The following is a 26,696-nucleotide window of genomic DNA, read 5'->3' as shown; positions in this document are numbered from 1 at the left end:
AACTTCTTGTCAAAAATAGGTCAGATTGTTTGCCGATACCTAAAATTCAAAAGACAAAAAAATAAAGACTTTCGATTCATCAGTAGGCCAGTTCTAAACAACAGAAATTATGACAGTGGCGGATAAAACAGTGCACTCACAGGTTGCCCTTCTTCCACCTCAAAAATAATGCTGCAGGAAAAAAAACTACTCTTTTAATTATGACAGTGGCGGATAAAACAGTGCACTCACAGGTTGCCCTTCTTCCACCTCAAAAATAATGCTGCAGGAAAAAAAAATCTACTCTTTTAGAATGCTGATTCTTAGAAGACAGCAAAGTGGTAAGATGCAGAATACCGGCAATTGTACAACCTTAGGGAAACAGAAAGTCCAGATGAAGTTTTAAAAGAAACCTTGGGACATGTCAGGATCTTGGCCATCATTTCAAAACTTAATGCAAAGGTTCAAGGTCCACTGATTGCATCATTGTTTCCTTCAACGTGTTCTTTTGTCTTACGCCACTCGAAAATAAACTTTCGTCGATTAAAATCCAGAGATCCTATTACGGTTCCTCAGTTCCTGTACCTCATGCTGAGATGTTGATGTTTTTTAAGTACAAATTTCATGGCAAAGGACTGTGGAATTACAGAGTGCTTCTGCATCATCCACAGTATATAAAGCAAAGATGAAGAATATCTTGCTATTAGATATCCATTTTTCTACCACTCACCATGTGTTGTTTGGTTAAATCCATAGAAATCCTTTTTAGCACTGGTGTATTAAGCCACAGAACCTCTTCCCATGGGATGCCTTCAGGATTAAAGAATATGTAATGTGCAGTCTATATTTTTCACCTGTCCCAAAAACCATCTCAGCTTCCACCACTTCTTGCCAGTGTGCAGAGCCTGGGGAAGATCTCTCATTCTTCAGCATTTGCAGCCACCCCCACTTGCAGCACCCACGTTTCTGCTTTGCCACCGGTGCTGTGTGGGCAGGCAATTAGTATATGGCTTGCGATCTCCATCTACGGAGTGGGTTTCTGAAGCTTCATGTGTCTCATCTACTTCATTCTGCAATCCACCCCAAACCTCCCACCAGCCAAAAATCAAACAGCTTTACTTAATTCTTTCCACACACCTCCTTCAGGCAGACTAATGGTCTGGTGCTGCTTGTTTCTTGGTAGGAGGGTGCAGCTCCTCCAGCACAGTAACCATTTGATTATATTGAGTAGTGCCTTTCAGATCCCAAACCTTTCACTGCCTTTTCTGCAACTCCCTGTGAATTGCTCTTCATTGCTGGTAAGCAAACCCATCAATGTAAAAGCTGAAAAAACCTCCAAGCCTTCATTTTCTCTGTGCCTGTTTATGTCAGGTCTCTCTTCAGTGAGAAGAGTATTTTGCTTTACAAAGGGTCTTGGGGTCAAGAAAGTTTTGGGTGTAAGCAGATAAGATATATTAAAAGTGCCTCACTGAGATTATAGGTGCCTTGTATATCAAGTCTGATCAAATTATGTTTTGAAATGTCCAAGACATTGCATTCTGTAAAAAGTCATTGTGAGTGGAAACTTTGAGCAACTTGTAATAATAATAGCGCTGCTGAGTGCCATTATGTACCAGTATATTTTCAAAAACAATCCTTTATGTGTCTATTATTCTTATCACGGTTTCTTTGTTTTCCGTTTCTTCAATAACTTGCAATTTCTGAAATGATAGTATGAAACCAATGCAAACATCATTTTATAAGGAATTGTTTCCAAGGACAACCATAAACATTTTTATCCATGCTGGGATTACTCCCTGGGTAAAACTGGAGTGTTACCAAACCCAGCACATCTGTGTGGAAAAAGGCCACTCCTTTGCAAAAGTCTAGCACAGATCCCGACCACCAGCTAAGTTACTCTCTTACTGTCAGCGTATGCAGCTCCAAGTCTCTGTTTCATACACACACACACGGTCGTGACAATGCTCAGCTGGGATCATGCGAGACTGTGGGAAGGGACAACAATATCAAAATAAGATGGAAGTAGTGGAGGAGTAGCTGAAATGAGCCTGGCAGAGGGGACACCCATGCTGAGAGTGGAGGAGGAAAGCATCTGAGCCGGCCATATCAGGAACAGGGCAGTGGGCACAGCCCCGACACAAAAATATCTCCTTACAGCTCTGCGTAGAAACACACACATATGCATGTGTAAAGCAGAACCGTGTAGGCAGAAAGTTTCATAAATAATATAATAGTTGTAATGTTTATAGATGGAAAACATTTTTGGGTGCAGATGAACCACACAAAACTATACCAGACTCGCTCCCCATTCCATCCTTGGTCGTTACTCTATGCAAAGAAACATCTTTCCAGCAACACACATATTAGCAATGTATGCAGGTCTAAACAGGATCAGTCAATCTTGTTGCTGGCTATTTAAATACATTCTCAGCGGTATATTCTGTCCATAAGCTTTCTGACAGTCATCCAGAAATTTAAAATGTAGGTGGTAGGAAATACTGAGGGTTTCTACTGTGCTGTAGCATTTTAAACTAAATATTGGTGTCTTATGATCCGTAAGAAAGACAATTGCATAAAATAGATGATGACTGTACTTTAATGGCAGTTGAGATTGACTCACCCATGGGCTTTGCATGCTTGGGCACCGATATGTGTGTGGGATGCTTAACAGGAAAGATTCCTTCCCCATACATGAAATATAGATGTCAAAGGACAAGAGCGTGAAAATCCTGCTCACACCCATGAACAATTTTTCACCTCAGAAGACCACTGCTGTGGTCCAACTGTGGGTGGACTAAATGATTATTTAGTAATAGGATTACTAAGGTGAACAATTGCTCAATGATTACAGTAAAGAGTTCACTACTGGCCTAGAGGGACTGATTGGCACACTCCTCTGGCTAAACAAAAGCTGACATCTTCTTTTGGGGGTAAATTTGAATACAGTCATTTACTTAATTTGTTCCATGACACAGTCATGTCATTGGAAATTAACATCTGTCTTCATTAAAAGGAAAGTGTTTGCTTATATTAACAAGTTTTTCGCAGCTAAAGAAATCTACTCTGCTTATTGCCTTACTAAAGATTCAGAATAGAGTGGTGATGGGTTTGTATGAATAGAATCCAAATGTGATAAAAAGCACTATTAACAATATTTGATAGTTGATGTAAAGCTGAGGACTTGGCTGCATGGTCCACTCATACTTTTGCAGAAGTAGGATCTGTTAATCATGGCCGAATTACAGTTTGGAGCTATTCAGATGGATTATTATATATTGCTACTTCAAATGTCCTCTGCAGTTATAATTTGATATAATTTTCTATACTTCCTGGACTGAACTGTTGGATTGAACTGCTGGGTACTGCTCTGCAGCTACTAGTTTTCATCTCTGCAAGAGATTAATTTGAGATTGGGCCAAAAATTGTATGGATGAACATATGGCCAAATTCCAAGGCTGTTATGCAGCCTTCTATAGTACTTTCTTCTCAGACATAAATATAGGTATGTTCACAGTTATGTGCCATCTTGTCCTGTAGGGGTAAATGAAAATGCCCTCCTTTCTCCAATAGTCCACATAAAGGTCTAGCTGATGGAAAGTGTCATCATAATATGAAGTGAAGGCCTGAGGGAGGAGAGAGTGAGTCGGTTCTTGAAGGCTCTGGTACAATCAGGACAAGGAAGGAACGAGGTTCAGAGCCCTGGGCAGCAGCATGTCCTACAAAGGCAGCTGAAGAGTGGCACCTACTTGAGCCCAGCCCAGGGGAAGGAGTACCTTTAGGGCTGTTGCTATCTCATTAGTGCAGTGGTCCCCTGGGACAGTGGAGGTCACCATCCTGCTGGTCTTTTGGGCATACACTCACCCTCCCTGTGGTCTTTTGCCAGTAGATCTCACTGTCTCCCTAATCATGTGAATGAAAATATAGGAAGCATGAGAGGACAGTAAGGGTTAGAGGGACAGGGAGTGGTCAGGCTGAGTGAAAGCCATACCCCAGTTTTGATTCACATACTGAACACACAATGAAAATTGGAATAAAAGTATCCTGGAAGTTGAGGGAATTTTGTGTATGGATGGGAGTGAAACCAACAATAACAGCAAATTCTTAGTTCTGAGTGGATGCCTACCTGCAGAATTTGATCACGTAATGGAAATGAAGACATCTGTATCTTAATTCAGAATAGCCTTCTAACTGTGTTCTGAAGTCTACACTTGATACTCTTCTCTAAAAAGATATTTCCTACTAGTCTGAGTGCAGGACCAGAAACAAAGAATGCCCAAATTCTAGTGTTATTTTTGCCACCTATGGTATCTACCAAATGCCTGAGAGCATCTTGGTTTTGCCACAAGGTAACGGCTGTGGGAAAGGGTAATCAAAGGTACTGATTAGTAAAATGCATAGGTGCTTTGCAACTGGACAGCTTCTTGTAGTTGCTAGGCATAGTGTTCACATTTTTGCAAGCAGGCAGTTAAATCCATGCACCTTGAGATGCTTAAGCAAAAGTGGCTTGATATTTCCAGAGGTGCAGAGAACTCTCAGCTTCCCTTCTCTCCAGCAGGAGATTCGGTTTTTGAACACAACTGGAAATCAGTCAAGCATATAAAGAGATAGCTTCTTAATATTAACCATGGAAATATGGATATCTAATTGTAATCTGAGTAAATAATAAACATGATAATTTAGTTTATACTGGATTAAGATGGCATGTACTTTTTTGCTTTTCTTCATATTCGAAAACAGTCCAATACCAATAATAGTGGTATTATAGTGTTTATTATCATAAACATTCATGACTGAATTAAAGGGAATGATGATTCTTCATTAGTCATCTGAAGAAAAGCCTAAAGAATCGCTATATCTGCACTCTTCCTAGCATAAGAACAGGAACCTTAGGTTGATTACACAGATCACTGTCATGTCCCTATTGTATATTTTACCCTAGGCACAAACTAAGTTAATATTTTATTAGGCACTCATCAGATTGAAGAAAAGTAATGGTGGAAGCAAAGTGATGGAACAGTCATTTGCATTCCTATGAGAATCTTACAAGTAAACAAAGTTGCTTCAAAAGGTAAAAAAAAGGTGAGAGTGAAGCTCTGTGTTTCTGGAGTTATTCCCAGGATACTCTATCTACCGAAGCACATGCTGTTATTAGTTAAATTTAATAGACATGTAGCTTTTGGCCAGCAACTGGGTGCTCATTTCATAGAACAGAAAAACATAACTTTCACCTGGTCATAAAAAAGGTAAATTAGTGGAAAGCTGTTAAAATCATAGCTTCCAAATGCACACAAAAAATGTACGCAATTAGCAAACTGAAGTGCATGCTTTCATTGAAAAAAATTTCCGTTTGTGTAAAATCTTTAAACAGCTATTTTCCTAGCATGACTTTTTTTGTTTTCAGATATCGTATGGAGTCTTCTGTGGCAGACTTCCACCCAGCTGTAATTTTAGGTGAATTTCTTTGGCAAATAAAACTAGACAGCCAGCGACCTGGCTATAAACTTTTAGAGTTGGAAATGAGGCTTTTTTTTTTTTTCAGTCTAAGAGTTTGAGCCATTCTGATCTAATTTTGCATAGTATTTGCTTGTGCTGAAATGGACAGGGCTTTGAGCAACATAGTTTAGTGAAAGATGTCCCTGCCCGTGGCAGGGTGGTTGAACTAGATGATCTTTGCTGGTACGTTCCAACCCAAACCATTCTGTGATTCTATGAAGTTAGGTATGAAATACAGGACATTGTGCCCATCTTAATTTCTCACCCATCAGATGCATTCCATTACCTTCCATTTGCACAGCCTCATCTGCAGTTGGTGTGAATTGGATGGGAAACCTATTTGTCAGAAAGTAAAGAAATCCATGCTGTCACAGTCATTGTATGGCCTTTTAAACAGCTGCAGCTCCATGATACAAGTTTTAGCCCAAGCAGCTTTTTAACCGCAAAGCCTGAACAACCATAATCATTTTAAAATCAAATGCAGCAACAGAATGTCAGAGTGCTCTGACAAAAGTATAGGTGAATAATAGCAAGGAAACATATTTGATGACACAGAAAGAGTAGGAGATTAAACCTAGCTGTAAGAGCCTAATTGCAAAAGGTAACAAATGTATTCCATTGTAACATTTGGTGTGAAGATTGTATAGAATTTATATGCTCTTTAAAGTGCTTTGAAGTTCCTGGTCAACTTAACAGAGGGGTGATACTTTTACCCTAGGGCATCAACTATATAACCACTGTGCTTGTCTAGCTTGGGATGTAAAAGTTAGAAGAAGGAGGAAATAATTTACTCTGTGATTTTTACCAGTCGACTCAGTTTTGAAGTTTCAGTGACAGGCAACCTTATCTTTACAAATTCTCATCTGGAATTTGGCTGTGTGGAAGTAACTGGTCAACTTAACTTGTACCTCTTGGCCTCTTAATTATTTCTATGAGAACAGGTCTCCTTCACATCAGGCAGTTAGGTTTTAGCACCTAACATGACAAGAGAAGGCTGCTGTTTGATGACTCAGTTTCTACTTATTTTCCTCTGCATCCTGTGATGACAGTGGCATCAATTATCTTGACATCCTTCTTGGCCTCGACCCGGATTTCACAGAGAAGCTGAGCTGCTGAAGGACTGTGTTGGCAATCGTGATTCATTCATGATCTAAACTGCCTCAATTTTACCCTTCCTTCATGGCCCCTGTATGCTTTAGAGGATGGTAGGAATCCTTTGATGCCAGTTTTTACAACGAAATGGCTTCCCGCCTACAAAATCCCAGTAAGCATTTAAAGGCAGAAGCCAGGGCTGATTCATGCAATATGCACACAAATACAAGCCTCAAACATATGTCAAATTCTCATGCTCAGTTTACAGATGACCCGTTGTAGGGTGAGAAGGGGAAAGAATAAGTAAAGCACCTTCCCATTTATTTGGATCCTCGTTGGTCTCAGCTCTGAATTAAGCTCTCCAAGCCTGTCTCCCACCTCATTTATATGCCTGATTCAGCTTCCATTGAAGTCAGTGGAGAGACTCCCATTGAGTTTGATGGAATGTAGATCAAGCTCTTATGCTACCATAAATCAAAAGTGCAAGGCTTGTTTATTGCTGTTGTGAGCACCATAGCAAAAGGCTGTGTCAGCAGACCTGCTAAAACCTAACATATTACATGGCTTATAAATTTGCCATAAAGTTTGATGGGAGACTAAAGCTTGGCAACAAAGCATATGGCCTTGGTGAGCATTCAGTTTTTCTTTGTTTTTTGCAAAATACAAAATAATTAGGTGTGACTATTCGTTCAGTTTAAAGCTGCAACAAAATAAATAGTGGATTTTGGTGAGTTCTTTTATTTTTTTATTTTTTGCTTTGTTTGAATCTGAACCAAGAGGTTTTCTTAGATTTTAACCTTGCAGGCCTGTAGCACCATTTTGCCTTCGAATGTCTTAAGAGAAATGAGATGATTGTTTGCAAGAAAATTTGCCTGCCTGAAGAATCCATTTGGTTCCTCATGAAAGAGGTTGTGAGACTAGTTGACATGCAGTTATGGAATAATTTTCCTGTGTTCTCAAAACTGCTATGTTTGTGTGCATCATGTATTCACTGCACTGTCTTACATTCAGGTTTACCTTGTTGTCCGCAAAAATGTGATCATGAGCTAACAGACTATGCCAAATATGTTTCAGCTGTGGATGGGACTGTATAGTTTTGCCCTGAGCATGTGCTCTGATTAGACACTCCAGAACACTAATAGCAATCTGTCAGTGTATTGGTTTAATATTCCCTTTCATTTTTGAGGAGAATATGCTTCATCCCTTTGTCTCCTAACATTTGCTTATATCACAGTCTGAGTTAACATATTGACAGGGTATATTTATTTTTCTTTTTGAGATCCTCTGTGAAAGATTTTGTGATTTTTGGTTTGTTTCTTGCACAGACTTACGTCTCATAGTAAACTAATAGACAATATGCATAAAGAAAGGCAAATCAAGTCTTCTGCCCAGGCTTATATAAAATTACCTTGGTTTTATGTATTTTTTTATGTATTTAGAACTTCACAACAAACTCAGCTGCCTTTCAGGAGGGTGCCACCTGGTTAAGAGGTGCAGAATGGACACTGTCTTCGAGGGATCATCAGGAAATGTGCTCATGAGGGAAGCACAACGCCCCTTCAGATTTCCCATATGTGCTGTGCGTTTCTTTCCTACAGTCTCCTAATGAAAGTGGCATACTCTCCCCTCCTCAGCAAACCAGGCACAGTGCCTGCCAAAAGACACAAGCAAAAGAGCAATTGCTTTTCCGATTGCACTCCCTCCCCACACCATTTTTCTGCTGAGGCACTCCACACGGGAAACAATCTTTCCTCTCTTGAAGGCAAGGGTTGTTCTCATTATCCCCTTTTATGCTGACCATGTAATAGGATGAAGAAGGGACTGTTTGGTTCTTCCTTCCCCACGTGTCCAGGATGCTGGCCCTCAACCTATTTCTGCATAAAGCTATTTTCACTTAAATTGAAATGTAGTTGATCATCCATCTAAACACAAGCCAGAATTGCTGAAGGTTGTAAGAGGTCATTTTTTTCCTGGCAGCTAAAACCAAAACAATAGTAAAAGCTCAGCTCACACTGAAGCTCTCCTCTGGTCACTATAAATACTATGGGAAAGAACACTAGCCCCAGCGAAAACGAATGTTAAAAAATGCAGTCTGCTACATAATGGTTAAGATCTGCTTTCAATTTTCACCATGCAACCACCTGAAAACCCAATGACAACAGGTGGATGTAACAGAAGTCTTTCACCATTGCCAAACATGCAGCGTATTTCAAAGGATGTCAGACCTTCACTCCGAATTTCCCTAAGAACGCTTTTCATGGCGACGCATTCCTATTCTCTGACTTGTCTCTTTCCAAAGGTTTTTGTCCCCTTCCCTTTTCCCCTCTCCACTTTTTAAGGGCCTCAAATGAAACTCAGTCCATTTCTTTTACCTTTTTTTTCCCCCTGAAGACTGTTGTGTGAACTTGTTTCATTTTGACATTTAAAATCAAATGATGAATACTGTCATTATTATTACCAAGAATAACTGAGTAAGGAGTTCTCCACTAGCTATCTAGCCTTTGTTCCTGGGCCTTTTTGTGCTATTTGATTAAAATTTACCATTATGAATATGAATGGCATTATTCCTTTCTAAAAAGATTATTGTTGTGTCTATTTTTTGTCTGTATTGACCTTGTCCTTTCTAAGTGACAGGGACTTCATTCATATATAATCACACTGAGATATAAAAGTGGCCCATGAAATTAGGTCCTGGAAAAAAAAGGAAAAAGGACTGTGACCTAGATGTTAAAAAAAGCAGCTTAGTTTTATTCTTGGCTTTTTGTTTGTTTGTTTGTTTTTATTTACTGCAGCATAATGAACAGGCTGACAAATTCATCACTCCCTCCTGAAAATCTGAAAAAAACCCAAACCCAACCAAAACCCTGGTGGGAAAGTTGTTATTTGTAGCAATGGTTCTGACTTCATCACTGTTCCAGTTTGCTTCTGATCTGCAGACAGTAGGGATCTATTTACCACTTATAAGAGGAGTTCATTTTGGTGCTAAATCAGTCTTCACCTCAACAGAAAATGCACCTGTAAGAACAGAGACATTTTTCTCAGAGGACTCCATACCTATGTTTTTTTACAGTTTCTCCAGTAAGCTGTTTTTCTTTTCTCTCCTGCATCTCTGACTTGTTTCAAACAATGCAAAGAGGTAACAGAATAAAAGTGATATAATAAAGGCAGAATCCCCCTTGCTAAAACTTTTTAATAGCTTGATGACCAGAATAACTGAGAGCACTACTGATGGGGTTTTGAATTTCTACATTCATTCATACATTCACAATGAAAGAGTTTCTCAGCTTTTCTCATTATCATTGAACAGTGCATACACATGTCCTCCTACTAATTCATAACCTATGTTTGCCAGCTAGTCAAAGCATGAACCAAGCTTATTACAATTTTAGCAAGCCTGAAAACAGGGCAAGATTTTCTCCAAGCTATTTTTATTTTGGAATAGATTTGCCTCACTGGATGTAGGATGTTTTAAGTAGTAATCCAGTATCAACCCATCTTTCAAAACAGACAAAAAAAGAGCTTTTGTGAGTGGAGATGGTAATTAACATGTATTCCACATAAAAATTGTCCAGTTTTATTTTATGTTTGCACAGGTTTACATAGCTAGCTTAGAAGCTGTGTCTGGAAGAAAATCAAATCACTTTCTACACTGATGATTCATCAGCCTTCTGCTATTGGTTATTTTAAGTGTCATCTTTGCAGCTTTCAGGTGAAAATTGGAAAGAATGGAAGGAAGGAGGGGAGAGAGAGAGAAAGAAAGAAAGAAAGAGAAAGAAAGAGAAAGAAAGAAAACAGAAAGAAAGAGAGAGAAAGAGAGAGAGAGAGAGAAAGAAAGAAAGAAAGAGAGAGAGAGAAAGAGAGAGAGAAAGAAAGAAAGAGAGAGAGAAAGAGAGAAAGAGAGAAAGAGAGGAAGGAAGGAAGGAAGGAAGGATGGATCTATAAACCCCTAGAGGAATGTTTAGTCCTTTTTGCTTGGGTGTTTTTCATTTCACAAGCCACCCAGCACTATTTTATACAAGAACTGACATAAATGCCACAGTTCTACTTTGAAATAGATCATGTGTTGAACAATTCCCATTTACCAAATGACGTAGTTATATGTCATGAATATATGTTATATGCTGAATATATGTCTGTATTCATAGCAGAGCACATAATTAACACACTGAAGATGCTGATCAGTTATGCAACCCATTAGACCTTTCTGGAATCTCAAGAAGGTTCTATTATGTGGATGGGAGGACTATACTTTTGTGCAGTCAAAAGTCAGGAAATGCCAAAGAAAAGGTTTCTGGTACAACTGTAACTGAGTGAGACAAAATGGACAGCCTACTGTGCATGCCAGGTATGTTATTTTCAGAATCTACTTCATCAATATCTTACAACATTCAAAAGACCTGTTCATCAAAAGTCTTCAGTATGAAAAACTTGAACTCACAATGCTCCACAGGCTTTTATTGTGTAGAGCTGCTTGATTTTATTTGTTTAATTAGAATAGCCTACACTTCTTTCTTAGCTGCACAATACGCAAGCTCTTTTTCTTTCTTGAAAGATAAATGAAAGTGAAATGATCTTCAAGGAGACAACAGGCCTGGAAGACACAGCTTCCAAAAGACATAATGTCTGGAGTGATATAAATGGTCTATAATGGGGGATTAGAATGGAAATAATTATGAAAACCTACATACAACAGGCATGGATGTTTATTTCTCATTATCGATGATAAACTAGCTAGGTAGCAGGCAGCTCCTTTGCATTAATCATATCCATGAACTAATGGGGGGCCAAGAGACACTCTATAAAATCAGATATTCAGAGTCTACAAATAGATAGCGTTGTTCATCCACTATGTGTATAATATAGAAGCTTTATGAAATTTAAAAGTCTTTTTTACACCTGTAATTATATATATTTTTTTTTAATGTGTACATGTAATACAACTGCATCTCACTCATCCAGTTTCACTATGACTACATCTATACCAAGAAACTAAACAGTATCAGCAATTTTGCTGGGCACTGAAATGCAGTCCTCTATACTGTTAAATTGCCTGAACAGCCCTTGGCAATGTTTTTGTGTTAGCCAAATAATATTCTTCCAAAAAGTTTCTGGGAACAACTGAGTGTTAGTATGGGCCTGGAACAATTACCAGGGGGCAGTTTAGTCACTGTTAGGTGTGCTAAATGTACTAGTAGAGATGTAAGCTACGGGGATGCTTTGCTGTGTAGTATTAAGAACTCAGAGGTGGGATCTCAGAAAACATTTCTTAAAAGGAAAAAGCCAAAAATTGTCACTGCTACTGACAGAAGTGAAATTCAGCTATTGGTTATGCTTGAGCATCCAAAACTTCATTAAGAACAATTGCATTTATCCCCCTAACAGTACATAGAAAGGAATTTTTTAAATTTTGGCTACAGGTTGGATGGTCATTTGACAACTATTACTGTTAAAATAATACATAAATATTGAAGTAACTCTGATGACTGAAACCTCTATGTCTTAGTCTCTATTATGTGAATTTAAATGAAGAGTGCCTCATTTGAAGCTAGTGAAGTTACACAACTGTGAAAGCAGGATGTGAGGATTTAGGTTGTTTGGGTACATTTATGTTGCTAAACAAAAGAGGGTCTGAGGGTGAATGAAAGTATTGGACCACTGATCTTCCGCACAGTTTATTTGTTGGCTTTTTCCCTAGCTCTGTTCTGCTTCCAATGGCTCCAACCAGCTGCTCACAACAGTGCCGGGACATGGTCTTCAGCTCCATTGACTTCCAAGACTGCTCCTGGAAATTAGTGTGGACAAGACTGCCACAGGTTTGTCTTCCTTGCCTTACATCATCTTCTAACAGTGTTGGGCTTTGTGTCTTCTCATGTGCTTTTGTGCATCCCAAAGCTGAAGCACATATTCTTGGTTTCATGCTATTAAAAACACTGTTCCAGTGGTCTACAGCATAACCCTCACGTTATTTTAGTGAGTTTGAACAGAACCTCCTCCCCCTTAATAACAAAAGATAATAATTGCATCGCAGGCCAGAGGGGCAAGAGAAGACAAGGATAAGCCATACATTGGAGATGTGGCCGTTCTCTCTGGATGAGATAACCCTATCCAGTAGAGAAGTGAGCCTGTCCATTTCATTTAGCCTTGGGTCTATGGACTAGAGCTCTGTAACTTAGTGACACGGACAGTTCAGCCAGAAGAACAAACGTTCAAGATATTAGCACTGGGACACACAATATATGGTGCATGACAGACTGAGAGCAAGAGAGATCAGGAATAGAGAAGTGAAGAAAAGATTCATAAAAATGGAAGGGATATGTTTATAGCAGAGGGAAATTTTTACATTAGCTAAGAAGGAAGGAAACAGATTGCAAAGTGGAGGCAGATACACACCATAATTAAGGAAAGGAGTCACAGAAAGGAAGAGGGATTATAAATTCCTGACTGAGCACAGAATTTGTGTAAATTATTTTTAAGAATACTGATAAAACTGGGATAAGCAAATGCATGCAAGTATTTTACTGCGTTGTGTAGACCGACATATTTCTTTTACCAGCTTAAGTAAAGACTTAGCTAAAAGTAGATTTTGGGATCTTTGCATGTTTAGTGACTGTCTGTATCTGCTGCCACATAATCCTTGATCTTACAGGTATGGGAGTCAGTGGGCTTAAACTGCTTGTAAATCAGCCACTCAAAACTATTGTGATGATCTAGGGCAACTGTTCTGTGGCATCCCATTTATGTGAAAGGCTAAAAAAAAGAAAGAGTACCTGAACATGTGCCAGAGAGACCAATGGATCAGAGATGTGCAGCCAAAGGAGGCTTCAGAGCACATAATTCAAAGGCAGAGAAGGACAGAGAATTAGCATGAATGTATCCAATGGATCGTCCTTTTATTAGGATTTTTAAAAAGAGTATTAATCATTAGCTTTTGAAAGCTAAGTGTTTATTAAGAAATTCTATTATTTATTGCAATAGCCTTGAAATATTGCAGATATTTGCAATGTGCAAAGAAAGTATCTGTATTCTTTTCTGTTTAATGAGGAAATGAAGCTAGAAGAGAGAAAACAACTTCAGATAAAGAGCTTTGTAGACTCAAATTCTCAAGATCCACCTGGTAAGAGATAATTTTCAGTTTCCGTGTAGATCAAATCCCACACATTCAATAGAAATAAAGTGTCTGTTGAAAATCTTGTAAGGCATCTCTCTACATCCTTAGGAATATAAATACCTTGAAACTTTGATGCCTAGTAAACATACATGCAACAAAGAAGTCCAACAGCAACAAGAGGCTCTAAAAGTCACTGTGTCTCATCTTCATCAGAAGGATGTCAATAAATTAAGGCTTTGGATTCTCAGGCTTGTGAGCAATACAAAGGGCTTTTTGTGTCAGCACAACTGCCTCTGAGTAGAAACAGTAATGCAAGCCACACACACTTCTCAATGCCAACACAGGCTTACAAGAGTTACCTTTGCATGGATACAATCAGAATTTGCCGGAAGACGCCAGGATATTCCCCACTGATTATTGTCAGCTATATTAATGCAATTACAATGGCTTGAACACTTTGGTACTTTCCAAGGACCTATTTATATAGCAGTCTATTACTAAACTCTGACAACAGCAGCCCAAATTATGATGCACTTACTCACTCTGGAGAGTACTTTGTGCCACGAGCAGTCTCACTTTGAATAAGGCATTCACGATCTGGCCCATCACCCTTTAATTATAGATGTTTCAGAGAAGAGTGAGCATCAGGGTTTACTGCACTATTTATAAAACAAGCTAACAGCCAAACGTTGTAGGGCTTCTACTGCTTCAAAAAAACCACTTTCCTTCCTTTTATGAGCTCTTCCGCTGTGCACTTTAAGGTCATTTGAATGTATCAAGAACATCATTGTAGTAAAAGAGGCATCCACAGATGAGAAATAATCCCACTCTTGGAAAAATCCAGCAGTTAATTCAAACAGCTGATTTACAGCGTCAGTTTTGGAAATTAAATACAATGTTTTTATTAATACTAGCAACAAAGCATTCTGCAATCATAGCGTGTCATCCTACTGTAAAGCGTTTTAGGTTACACTGCAATAGTTATCACTGTGTGAGCTGAATACCCTCTGAAATACAAAAAAATCTGTCTGCATTGTCCCTTATACAAATATGACCGCACCTGCAGAAACCAGCCTCTATGTGGCAAAAACTAGGAGGAAGCACTTTATCCCTGTCTTTCCATTAATGGCGTGTGAGAGCTTTCCTTTGAAGTCTCTACCACTAAACATTGTCTGTGGTAGGACACGAGCCTGAAAGAAGCAGTGCCTGGATTCAGTAGCACAGGTGGGATTTTCCAGTGTGTTAGGGGAAACATACAGGGTATTCCTGGGCACCACTGGGAGGATATGGGAGGAGTTTCCATATCCCACGTACAGGTGAAAGCGATGGAAAGGTGGCAGAGAAGGTCTCTGACTTTCGCTCAACGGGAGGTTCAAACTCTGTGTCTTTCTTTTCCTGTACCACTACTCTGACCTTACTCAGCAGCTCTTGATTCTCTGCCGCTATATCATAATGTAAATTTTGCTAGTTTCCCCAGCTGTGCACAGTTCTAGAATTCACAGGGGACGTACCTCCCCTGTTAAACTTATTCTTTGTGTTTCAGAACTAGTACTGTTTTTGCTGGATTGTCAGTGCTTTTGTGCGTTATACAGAGGCTGCAGATTATATACGGTTATTAAAATACATACATACCCCATGCAGTTTTGTCTTCATAAAATCTATTTTCAGCTTTTACCCAGTAAACATTCCTCCCCATGATAGTTCCTGCTCTCTAGATACTTGTATGGCCCTTTTCACTGTGGTTTATGAGCTACTCATTATCTAACATGTTCCCCTTATCTTTATTTAGCCTGGCAATAGCCTATCAGGCTGAAAATTATTACCTTCCATCCAGCAGGGAAGACATGGTGGGCCTGTCAGTACTTCCTAAGGTTTGCATGGCATAACTGTCCTAACCTTTACCTTCCTCCCCCACTCCCAGAGGAAGCTGTTTACAGAGGCAAAAGGATTCTTCTGCAGAGGTAGCTTTAACAGTACCCTCCAAATGGAATAACTTACCTTTGCTAAAGGAATTTTTGCTCGTGTAATTGCTTCTATATAAGAGTATTTCACTCTATAGCCATGTCAGTAAAGGACTGGTTTTTTCACCCCATGCTTCTAACCAAAAGAGTTAAACTGGCAAAACTTCTAAGTGTACAAACAACAAAGTCAGAGAGATCCATCTCCGTGGATGTAAAGAAAGGGCATGACAAAACAGAGGACTGTTTCTTTGGTTACAAAAGGTATTTGCTTTGTGTCCTAAAGCAAAGCTCAGTTGATGCTGTGAGCCTTTATCAGATGCTACTGACAGAATCTTAGGAGATGCGAGAATTTCTTGGAGAAATAGCTGGAGAACTCCACGGTGAAGGGAAAGGGGAAAATCACACTTGTGTTCAATATGTTCCCACCGCCTATGAGGACAGGTGCATGGAGAAAACTCTTCTCGCTTGTGCCAAGGTTTCATCTTAAATGGAAGCAGTTCTTTTGCTCCAGGTACTCTTTGTGGAGCGGAGCAGACTGCTCTACAAGGTCACAATATAGGGATCAGACACCCTGTAATAAATGGTAAATATCTCTTTATGAGAAAGATGAGAGTCCCAGACCCAGTGCTATGCTTTCTGGACTCTGTATGTGAGGACACATTGCACCGTAATATGAAGTGGAGTTCAGAAAGCCTAAGTAAGGTGCTGAATGAGTATCAGCGTAGTGTCATCTAACACAAAATATTAGGCACAGGGGCTTAGAGGAATTTAGGTCATCTGACTCAGACACTCAGTTCACTGAGTCCGTCATAAATGCTGCCTTTTAAACACCCTGTTTTGGAGAAGAGCTTAGAGTGTGAAATAGAAATGACTTGATTTCTAATAATAGTCAATTAGAAGTTCTCCTCTGTAATTGTATTTGGAAATGCAATGTAAGTGCTTCTGCTGGAAAAAAATAATTTGTCTTCATTTTCCTACGGTTTCTAAAAATAGATTAGAATTAAATGTCATGTACCTTTGGAATGTGTATGTTTGGTAACTAACAAACTCACTTTGTCACTGTTTATGATCTCAGGATTCTTTCCATGGAAACTATTATAAGGTCACTATTATCATCAAACAGCAATGAATGCTGTTCATATTTTAGAGAGTCATTAGGGAAAGGACAATCCTAAGGCCTTAAAACCCATTTGTGTGTTCAGCAGGAAAGGAATGTATAGTACTTTTTTTGTGTATATATGGTTTTATGTGTTTATAGATAGACATTTTTGGTTTGAAGATTCAGTCATGCATACTACCTCTTCTAGAAAGCTCCCTGTCAGTCAGACAAAATTTGCTGGGTTTCTAAGTTACATCTTCATAAACGGCGTGCGTTCAGATGAAGACAAAACCTATAAGGTACTGTATCTTCTCAATTTCCATTAGCACCTTTTAAAGGCATCCATCACCTTGCAGAACTGAGGTGTTCGTTCACTGAAAGCCTGATTCTGAACTGTCCCCTCTAGGAGTACAAAGAGGTCTTAAAGTGAATGTAGCTGTACTTTACTCCCACTGGAAGATTTCATTGCACTGCCACGCTGGTGTAAAGGAGTCCTCAAACAAAAATACGGTGCAGGACTTGTTTTTTAATGTAATGTAAGCTGTCTCTGTGGAAAACTTTGATATTTACTCAAAACCAAATAGAAAAAAAAAGATATTTTTTCAATATTTCACTGTGTAAGGGACTCCTACTTATTTCAATGTCTCATAGCATTTATGCTACTGTAACAGGGGACTCCATAGCACAAGACTTCACCAGTATACTGGAAATGTAAGCTTATGAGAATGACTTAAAAAGCTTTATTGCATATACATGATTGTATGTATAATTCAGCTAATGAGTCTAACACAGACTCTCTCTGAAGAACTGCCATTGATTGATAGGAGCAGCACTGGAAGCAAAGGAGAAAACATTGTCAACAAGGAACACTACTCACACATATGCACACAGATATATATCATAGTCAGCAGAACAAGACGACTTTCATCAGTCAAGGCATTTGTTCACACTTTTCTACTATTAATCTGCTAGCAGGTTTTCACGTTAGTTCAAACTCTTCTCTAGCATTTGAGAAGATTTAATTAAAATAAGGAAGCAAACGGTGAATTTCAAGATCTGTGTTAGAGCAAAAAAATATAAACACAGGGATGGATTTGTGCTTACAAATTGAACATGGAGGTTTAAAATTGTTTTACTCAGAGTTGAAACTGAAAAATAATGGATCAACAAAGGTGCCTAAAACCTTGATTTGTTAATCTAATAGATAAAAATATAGATGTAAATACTTGTAGCTGTTTGCTAATACAGGTAATATTAGTTGGCAAAGATAATGATTTTATAAATAGGTATGATATAACATTCACCTTAGGGTGCCAGAGTACCTCAGCTAGTTATAGCAAAAAATGTGCATAATTTCTTTTTTTCCCCCCTTACCTTTCTCTTTTTCCCCCCCAAGTAGATTTCTCTAGTCTTACCAAACTTACCTAATGATAGTGAATTTTCTGATGGCTTTGCTCTAAATAAGACTATCTTTTTACTCATTTCTTTTTCTATAAAGCTTCAGAGGCATATGACTTTTCTTTAGGTGGCACTTCATATTACAAATCTGGGTGTCTCTGAGGTATGGCTAGTTTACTGAAGATGAACTTATCTCAGCAATTTAACTCCTTTAATGTTTCTTATGCATGTCATCTTTTGATTAATTTCTGTATCTTTTTGAAAAAAAAAAGGTTTTCCCATTTTTTTAAGTAAGTGACAATGAAAAATTGTACTTATGTGTCTCATTTCACACACACATGTTTATACAAGAAAGCTTAGAGGGAAACATTTTTATATATCTGAAATGATAGTCCAGAAGTTTAATCTAGCCTGATGCAGAAGTGAGTGGTGCTGTTTGTGAAGAAAAGTGACTTTATCTGGACTACCTTCTTTGCTACACATGAAATCTTCTGTCAGACAAAAGTAGAAGAAGGAGCTCCTTTTTTACCTGTAGTAACACAACCTTCAGTTGTCCTATAGCTCCACAAATTACTATGGTTCCCTGTGGTATCTAATAATTGGATGACATCGTTTTATCACCAATGTATTGTCAAGCTCATGAAAATATTTTTTCATTTTTTTGGTGCCGACCATGAATTTATAGTTATTTTTATTATTTATCCTGCTATTTATTTTTTTCCAGGCTTCCAGGCATCTTTGTGGCAGCAGTAGCTGTGTTCTTGAGAAAGAAATTAAACCTGTGGCATTACTCAGACAGAGATGATCAGAAGTTACATGGGCTTCCAGACTTCTTGAACAGTCTGCCATAGTCAGAAAGGGGCAGGATATCTTGGACTTTGTGGAATAACTGAAAACTAGGTGATAACTCTCTGTGTGCTCTCTGTTGGGAGTTACCATAATACTTAGGAAATATCCTATTCACACTGTGTTAACTTTAGCATCTATTGGCTGATTTTATCAGATTTGGCACAGAGATGAAGACCTCAAAGATAAATGTTTTTCTGGAAGTGTCATTAAAAAACAAGAAGAGGCAATTTGAAGAGAGATGACCTAAATGTGAGTTCAGCTTAATTGCAGACACCTTCATTTAGGAGCTTGCAATGTATGTTGTGTGTTTGTCCACCAGACACCATCTCAGACTACAGTCAATGACAATCTGATGTGGCAGTCACCTGTCTAAATATAGGCATCTAGTGCCACATGAGATGCCCTAATGTATTTCTCCTAGCCTTCAGCTGCCTTTTCAGAAGACCATGCAGTAGGCCCTTATCATACCACAAGGATGGTTCAAATACCTTATGAATTACAAAGGGCAACTAAATCAAGCTCTGGATCTCCACTGACTATAGTGGGCACTTAGATGGCTAAGTCTGACTGCCTGAATTTATACTAAATTCCAGCCCAAGTGGGGGATGTGGTTGCCTCATGTCAGTGCCATTGTAGACACTCTCTCCTCACTGCTGCTCTAGAAGGGTGTAGGTCCTATTAATCCTGTCTGCTGGTCCTGTTTCCTTTCATTTGGCTTCTTGACTGAAGAAAAGCTGCAATGTAATTTCATAGGTTTTGAAATCCATGACTGAAAGGAGAATTATAAATGTCCCAACTCTGAAGAAAGTGTCCATAAAAGTTCTCAACCAACAGTGAGGCCCCCATGCAGAGGGTGCTGGGATTTGCCGATCCCAGAGCTCACCGAGCAGCTTCTCTCATGAAAGTCGAGATTCTGGAGGCAGAACAATGCCACTGCAGAAAGCCACGGCATCCCCCAAGTGACCCCTTTTAAAATAAAACAGGTGTAAAATAAGAAAGCAAAGAGTACCTTGGTGGTTAGCCAGCAAGAGCAGACTTTTCTTCATAGTCTTGGCCATCACCCTGTCTTCAGACTTTATTTATTTGGGCCTTAATTTTGGATTTTCCCCCAATCTCACTGGATAAACTGCACATTCAGACTATTCGGTCAGAACAACCGACATGTGAGGAGCAATGAGATTCTTCTGGGCTAGGACTTTCCATTTGAACTTATCTTTCAGAGTCTCTCTCCCGCCCCTAGCAAACAGCTAAGGGTGGTTGCTCTTTTAGCAACCATTGAAAAGCCACTTCAGCAAGCGCCAGAGCTGTGCAGGAGGCAGTCTGCCTTGGTTAAGTTGAACTGGCTACTAGCAAGTACCGTCCTCTGCATTTTGCAAGAGGTTTATGAAGCCTTGACTCTAGCAGGTACCAGCCCCCTCCTGCCTGCCTTTGCTTCCTTCTCCTCCTCCTCTCCAGGCCTGAGTCTCACTCAGGCTTTGAGCTGAGAGCCCTGCTCCAGATCTGCCTCCTCACACCCGTTCCCTCAGACCTGGATGTTATTTCTTGGTAGTACACCCATGGCAAGGGGAGGCGGTGAGTGATTAATTTGCCTAACTGGCAATCAGACAGACTGCCTTACTGGCAGTTACATTTTCATTTTGTAGTAATGGTCAATATGTGTCTCACTGAAATCTCTCTGGTATGCCTCTCCAGAGCTGCCAGAGCTGTTCATTGAACTTTGTGCGACGCTGGCGTTTCCCTTCAAGCCAATTTTCATTTGTAGCTCAGTGAAAGGAAATTGTTTCAACTGTTTTGTGGGGAAAGCAAGTATTGGCATATGACCCTTCTGCTTCCAGCCTGATTTCCCTTCATTAGTGTGTCCTAAGTGACAGGCACAGTGACAATTATGTGAACATCTATGCTTTTGAGACAGACTGTAATTCCAAGGTATGTGCTCTGCTATGACCAGAACAGTCTGCGTATGTGGGACATGGGACAAATAAGAGAACATTTAATTTGTGAATCCTGCCAAATAGTAGGGAAAAATTAGGTTGCTTGTCTGGCAGTATTTGAACATCCCTGGTTGTTCACATGTCCCCATGACCTTGCCAGTGTACATATGGTCTTGAAAGAACACCAGACAGTGCTCCCATACAGTTGTCTACAGCTACAAGAAGTCAGTGTAGACTTCCCTGAAAGTCAGTGGAGCTAATGGATGTTTTGCGGATGTGATTCATCTGACTTATTTTAGATGTCTTTTTTAAAATGAGATGAATGGCTCCCTACAAATACCTATTTTTCTCTATTAACTATGAAGGATGCTGACCAACTCAGATGTTGATGTCTCCACCACAGATGTCTTTGGCCAGATGAATGCCCCCTCCATTGGTTTTATAGATGAGGTGAATGAGTTTTTTGTGAGTGTCTTGGTGGGCACTGAAATATGGGACAGGACAAGAGGCAATGGGCTCCATCTGAAACTCAGGAGGTTCCCTCTGAACATCAGGAAACACTTTTTCACTGTGAATGTGACCAAGCACTGGCACAGGTTGTCCAGCGAGGTTGTGGAGTATCCATCCTTGGAAATATTCAAAAGCCACCTGGACGTGGTCCTGGGCAACAGGCTCTAGGTGGCCCTGCTTGAGCAGGGGAGTTGGACAAGATGACCTTCAGAGGTCCCTTCCAACCTCATCCACGCCGTGATTCTGTGATTCTGTGAACTGCCTGTTTAGGCATCTCAGTCCCCTTTGTAAATCTAGTATCAATTGTTGTCAGTTCTACTGGTGAGAAACTGTCCAAGAAAAAATAGTGTAAAATCACCAATATCATTTCAAATAAGTTAGTAGCAAAAATTTGTGTTATTGTGTGGCCAACTTTTTATTTTTTCTCCTCAAAAAAATGCAGAACAGCTGAAAAGGTCAAGCCTTCTGATTTTGCCATATTTTAGAGAATTAGTACTCCTGAGTGACCTTGATTGGCGCTTTAGGAACATTAACAGCCTTGATAGTCTTTACTAATTGCCATGCTTTTCAACTCTGGGAATACTGAAGACCCATTTCTCCCTTTATTAATTTATATATTTATTATAGTGTTGTTTCCTACACTATAATGTTGAGAGAACATTCATGAAACTGTCCTGTGGGATCATCTTTTGAGAATAGTTTTTCTCACTGAGGAAAGACTGTTCTGTCCTACACGTTGGATTTTCTGGCTTCACTGAGAAAATGCTGCAAGGGAGGCGGGGGTGGGGAGAGAAGGGGTACCTTGCATTCATCTAAGAAAAAGAAAACCCCAAACTAACAACCTTTGAAGATGTTTTGTTATAATTGTTTTATGTGAGTAAGGTTAGTTCAGTATGTAATAACAGGCTGTCTTGACAACAAAAGGCTGAATCAACACAGAACATGATTGGAATTATGCATGTCAATTATAATGAATCTCATTATGCAACACGAAAGTCTAATTCTATTGTAAAGGCCTTCAGTCTGCAGTCTTAAGGCTGATGTCAATGCTGAACAATAACTGCCCTCTCCCCCACATCATAGCCATAAAGAATAAATATAAACCTCATTTCTGTAGCTTTTTAATATGTAAATTTCCTTGGGGTAGGAGAAAAGAGAGATTTCTTTTTTTAATTAAAACCAGAAACCTGCCCTGGTCTTAAAGCAATCCATCATGTCCATGGCTTCTTTAGTTTTAACATTTTGCTTCCCACAGGAAAAACTGAAGTGGTGTTATTAAGTTCTCTCCTTGTATCAAAATAAAACCCAAGAATGATAATTTCCCATATGGTACCAGCCCAGTATTGTGTTTATCAAAATAAAATAAAAATTTACATAGCTGTAGTGATTAGGCTTTAATTTTTAGCAAGAAGGTTACAGTAATAAATGTGATTAGCAACACCTTTATGGAATTACAGGGTAGTAGGGGTGTTGCTCTGTGTTTTGTTACAATTTGCTATTTCCCCCCATTATTTATTGCAAGTATTTTGACACTTGTGGTTGAAATGTCTAGGTTTGGGAGTTTATTTCACAGAAATAAATACAAAGGTGGATTCTCCTTTGTGAACACGTGATTGGAATGCCGCTTGAGCTCTTAAATACTGTTCCATAATTCATTGTTAAATAGCTGATAACTTCAGCTGGAAGCAGGCATGTAACAGGCATTTTTATTTGCTGAAAGAAAACACTGTTGTGACACTATGTGACTCCAGTGGATTGGGGTATGTCAGCATATGGTAGTCAAATAAAATTCAAGACTTAGAGTCTTCAAACTGCCATGTAGCAGGATTAGGTGAGCACATGACAGTGGGGAAGCAACATCTGCATGCCTTGCACCGAAACTGGCCCATGGCCATCCAAGAATACTTTGCAGAATGCAGTAAGACTAGTCAGTAACCTCTTGTGTTACTGGTTATTTTCAACTGACATTATGAAGAGGTGCTGTAGTTGACAGCAAAGCTCATAGGCATGAATACCTCTACTCTAGTAGATAGGACTTTTGAATGCAGAACAGTTACTGGGTCTGCATTGCAGTTCTGTATGAGAATTCATGGCTCAGGGCTAGTTTACAAACAGACTTGTACTAAAATATCCATTTGTAGCTGGTGTAAACTGAGTTTTTAAACTCGTCATTTAAAGCAAAATTGAAACAAGACATGTCGATTTCAAAAGAGTTGACCCAGAATTGCTTTGAACTCACACCTTTCTCACAGATCATGGTTATTTATTTTTCCTTTTAAAAGACAGATGATAAACAAATTTTTGGGATCCTGAAAGAAACTTGCAGTTATTAGACCTAGGACAGTTATTCAATATGCAATTACAACAACATGCTGAATTTTCCTCGTTTAGAATTTCTAGCAGCTTTCATGGGAAAAGTATGATTCAGACAGGTTTAGCAGCCTGAGAAAAAGCAGTTCCTAAAGCTGGCCGTGAAATTTATTGTCCTTTCTGACTATTTCTGAGAACCAACTTTACATTTGTAACATCAGAATGTTACTGTAAACATGAACAACACAAGAAATAGTAGACCCGACTGGAGAAAGGATTAAAGATGGTAATTTGACAAATATACAAAGAATACTCTCTTTTAGGTAAAAGGTAGGTTATTCTTGTTATTATTGCTCTTATTGCTACTGTCATCCTCATTTTTTCCTGCATTTTCATGCATTTTTCCTGAACCAGTATAAGGAAAAGAAAAAAAAAAAAAGAGGACAAACCAGCGTCCAGGCCATTTCCTTGAAGACTGTGATTCACTTTCAACTAACTGCAAAGATCTGCGGGATCTTTGCTTACCACCAACCTTTTTGAATTAGTTTTGTGCTGTTTTCTTCAGCAAGAAGAGGATAGGGCAGGAAATGACAGAAAAAAGACTAGCTGCTTTGCAGGGTCGGGTGAAAGACCTCCTATTAGGGAAAGAAAGGGAAGGGGGAGGTATTCCAGTGCCAGAGGCACAAAGGGAAAGCAGGCAGCTGGAATTTATTGTAACCAACTCCCAACATAAAATAAGGGTGCCTGGGCTTGTTGTGGAAAGGGGGATAAGGGAATGGGAGGGGTCTGGAGTGTAGTGAACTTTAGGTCCATTTTGCATGGCGTCCTCACAACCGTTTATACACCACTATGGTATGTGTAGAGTGCGTCAAAACTTAGGTGGGCTCTGTTCACGTAGGAATTTGCACAACCGTTGCAGAGTGTATAGGTCAGGAGTCAACACTCCCTCCTGTGCACTCACAAGAGCGATATTTGGAGACCGGTAACTAGCGATGTACCTCAGGGGTCAATACTGGGTCCAGTCCTGCTTAACATCTCCATTAATGATCTGGATGATGGGGCAGAGTGCACCCTCAGCAAGTTTGCAGATTGCACAAAAATGGGAGGAGTGGCTGATAAGCGAGAGGGTCGTGCTGCCATCCCAAGGGACCTCAACAGGCTGGAGAAATGGGCTGATGGGTACCTCATGAAGTTCAACAAGGAGAATTGCAAAGTCCTGCACCTGCGGAGGAACGGGCTGGGAGGAACAGCTGGAACAAGCTGCTGTAAAGCAGCTTGGCAGAAAAGGACCTAGGGGTCCTGGTGGACATCAAGTTGAACTTGAGCCAGCAATGTGCCCTTGCAGCAAAGGCGGCAAATGGTATCCTGGGCTGCATTAGGAGTGCCGCCAGTACGTGGAGGGCAGTGATCCCTCCCCTCTGCTCAGCACTGGTGAGGCCACACCTGGAATACTGTGTCCAGTTCTGGGCTCCCCAGTACAAGAGAGACATGGACATACTGGAGAGAGTCCAATGAAGGGCCACGAAGATGATTAAGGGACTGAAGCATCCCTTCTATGAGGAAAGGCTGAGAGAGCTGGGAGTGTTCAGCCTGGAGAAGAGAAGGCGTGGGACAATCTTATCAATGTATACAAATAACTGAAGGGAGGGTGCCAAGAGGACAGAGCCAGGCTCTTTTCAGCGGTGCCCAGTGACAGGACCAGAGGCAATGGACACCACCTGAAACTCAGGACGTTCCCTCTGAACATCAGGAAACACTTCTTCACTGTGAAGATGACCCAGCACTGGCACAGGTGGCCCAAAGATGTTGTGGAGTCTCCATCCTTGGAGATAATCAAAACCTGTCTGGCCACGGTCCTGGGTAACAGGCTCTAGGTGACCCTGCTTGAGCAGGGGAGTTGGACAAGATGACCTCCAGAGATCCCTTTCAACCTCAACCATTCTGTAACTCTGTGATCCTCTGACTGAATCAGCCAAGAGCTCTTCCTAACTCAGCTGATTCAGCTGGTTTTCTTTATGCCTATGGGGATTATGGTCAGCGTCCCACAACTGTCTTCATGAAACTCAGAAGTTACAAGCATCATTAGAAGTCTGGATTTACTTGGAAAAGAGGGGATAGAGGTGGGTAACAGTACACTTTCTGATGTGATTACCAGCTTTGTATTTCTGAGGTATTGTTTGTGTATGTAGTAGTGCACATACTTTCTTTTCTAAACTCTGCCTTATTTTTCCACTCTCTTCCCATGGGGAGCGGCTGGACTGCATGCTGCCTGTCTGTCCTAAATTTCACTCTCTGCACACCACATCACTCTGTGAAGACATGGAAAAAATGAGCCACTCAGTTTACTGGCAATCTCATTAATAGATCTGTGGCACAGTGTGGGTGAGGACTTCACCTCACAGCTGGCACCAGTGTGTGACGCAGTCTGTCGCAGACCGTAGTGAGTGTGCTTCAGGAGAGGCAGTCAAGAACAGCAGCAATCACTTTCTTTTTTCTCATGCTTTGCCTCTGTATATAATACAGAAAATAGAAATATCGGAGACAGTTATCGTGTCACTTCCACTTATAGCTAATAGGCTGCGGGGCTAGAAAACCAATTTGACTTCAGCATGCTCCCAGATGCAGTGCCAGAGACCTGCATTGTCCAACAGACTCTGAAATCGTGACAGCTCCCAAAAGCCGAAGAAGGAGGATGGAGGAATACTAGGAAAGCACTGGAAGGTCTTCTTGGTCCATGCACCAAGTAGGTTCATGCTTAAAGGCAGCAAAGTCCTCAGATTCCTCAGATGGGATGATCTGAACGTTGCCTCAAGACCTGGTTGGGTTTGCCACCAAAAAGCATCACTGCATGACAAGTTTGGGCCCAAGCCCATGTTTGAAGTACAAATGATTAGCTAGCCAGAGTATGGGGAGTGGATTGGAGTGTAAGAAGGGCATGCTCGGAATTTTTTTTTTTTTTTTTTTGG

This window comes from Aptenodytes forsteri, unplaced genomic scaffold, assembly GCF_000699145.1.
Source record: "Aptenodytes forsteri isolate BGI_AS27 unplaced genomic scaffold, ASM69914v1 Scaffold96, whole genome shotgun sequence".
NCBI classification, from domain to species: domain Eukaryota; kingdom Metazoa; phylum Chordata; class Aves; order Sphenisciformes; family Spheniscidae; genus Aptenodytes; species Aptenodytes forsteri.
Note: the sequence above shows the minus strand (reverse complement) of the source record.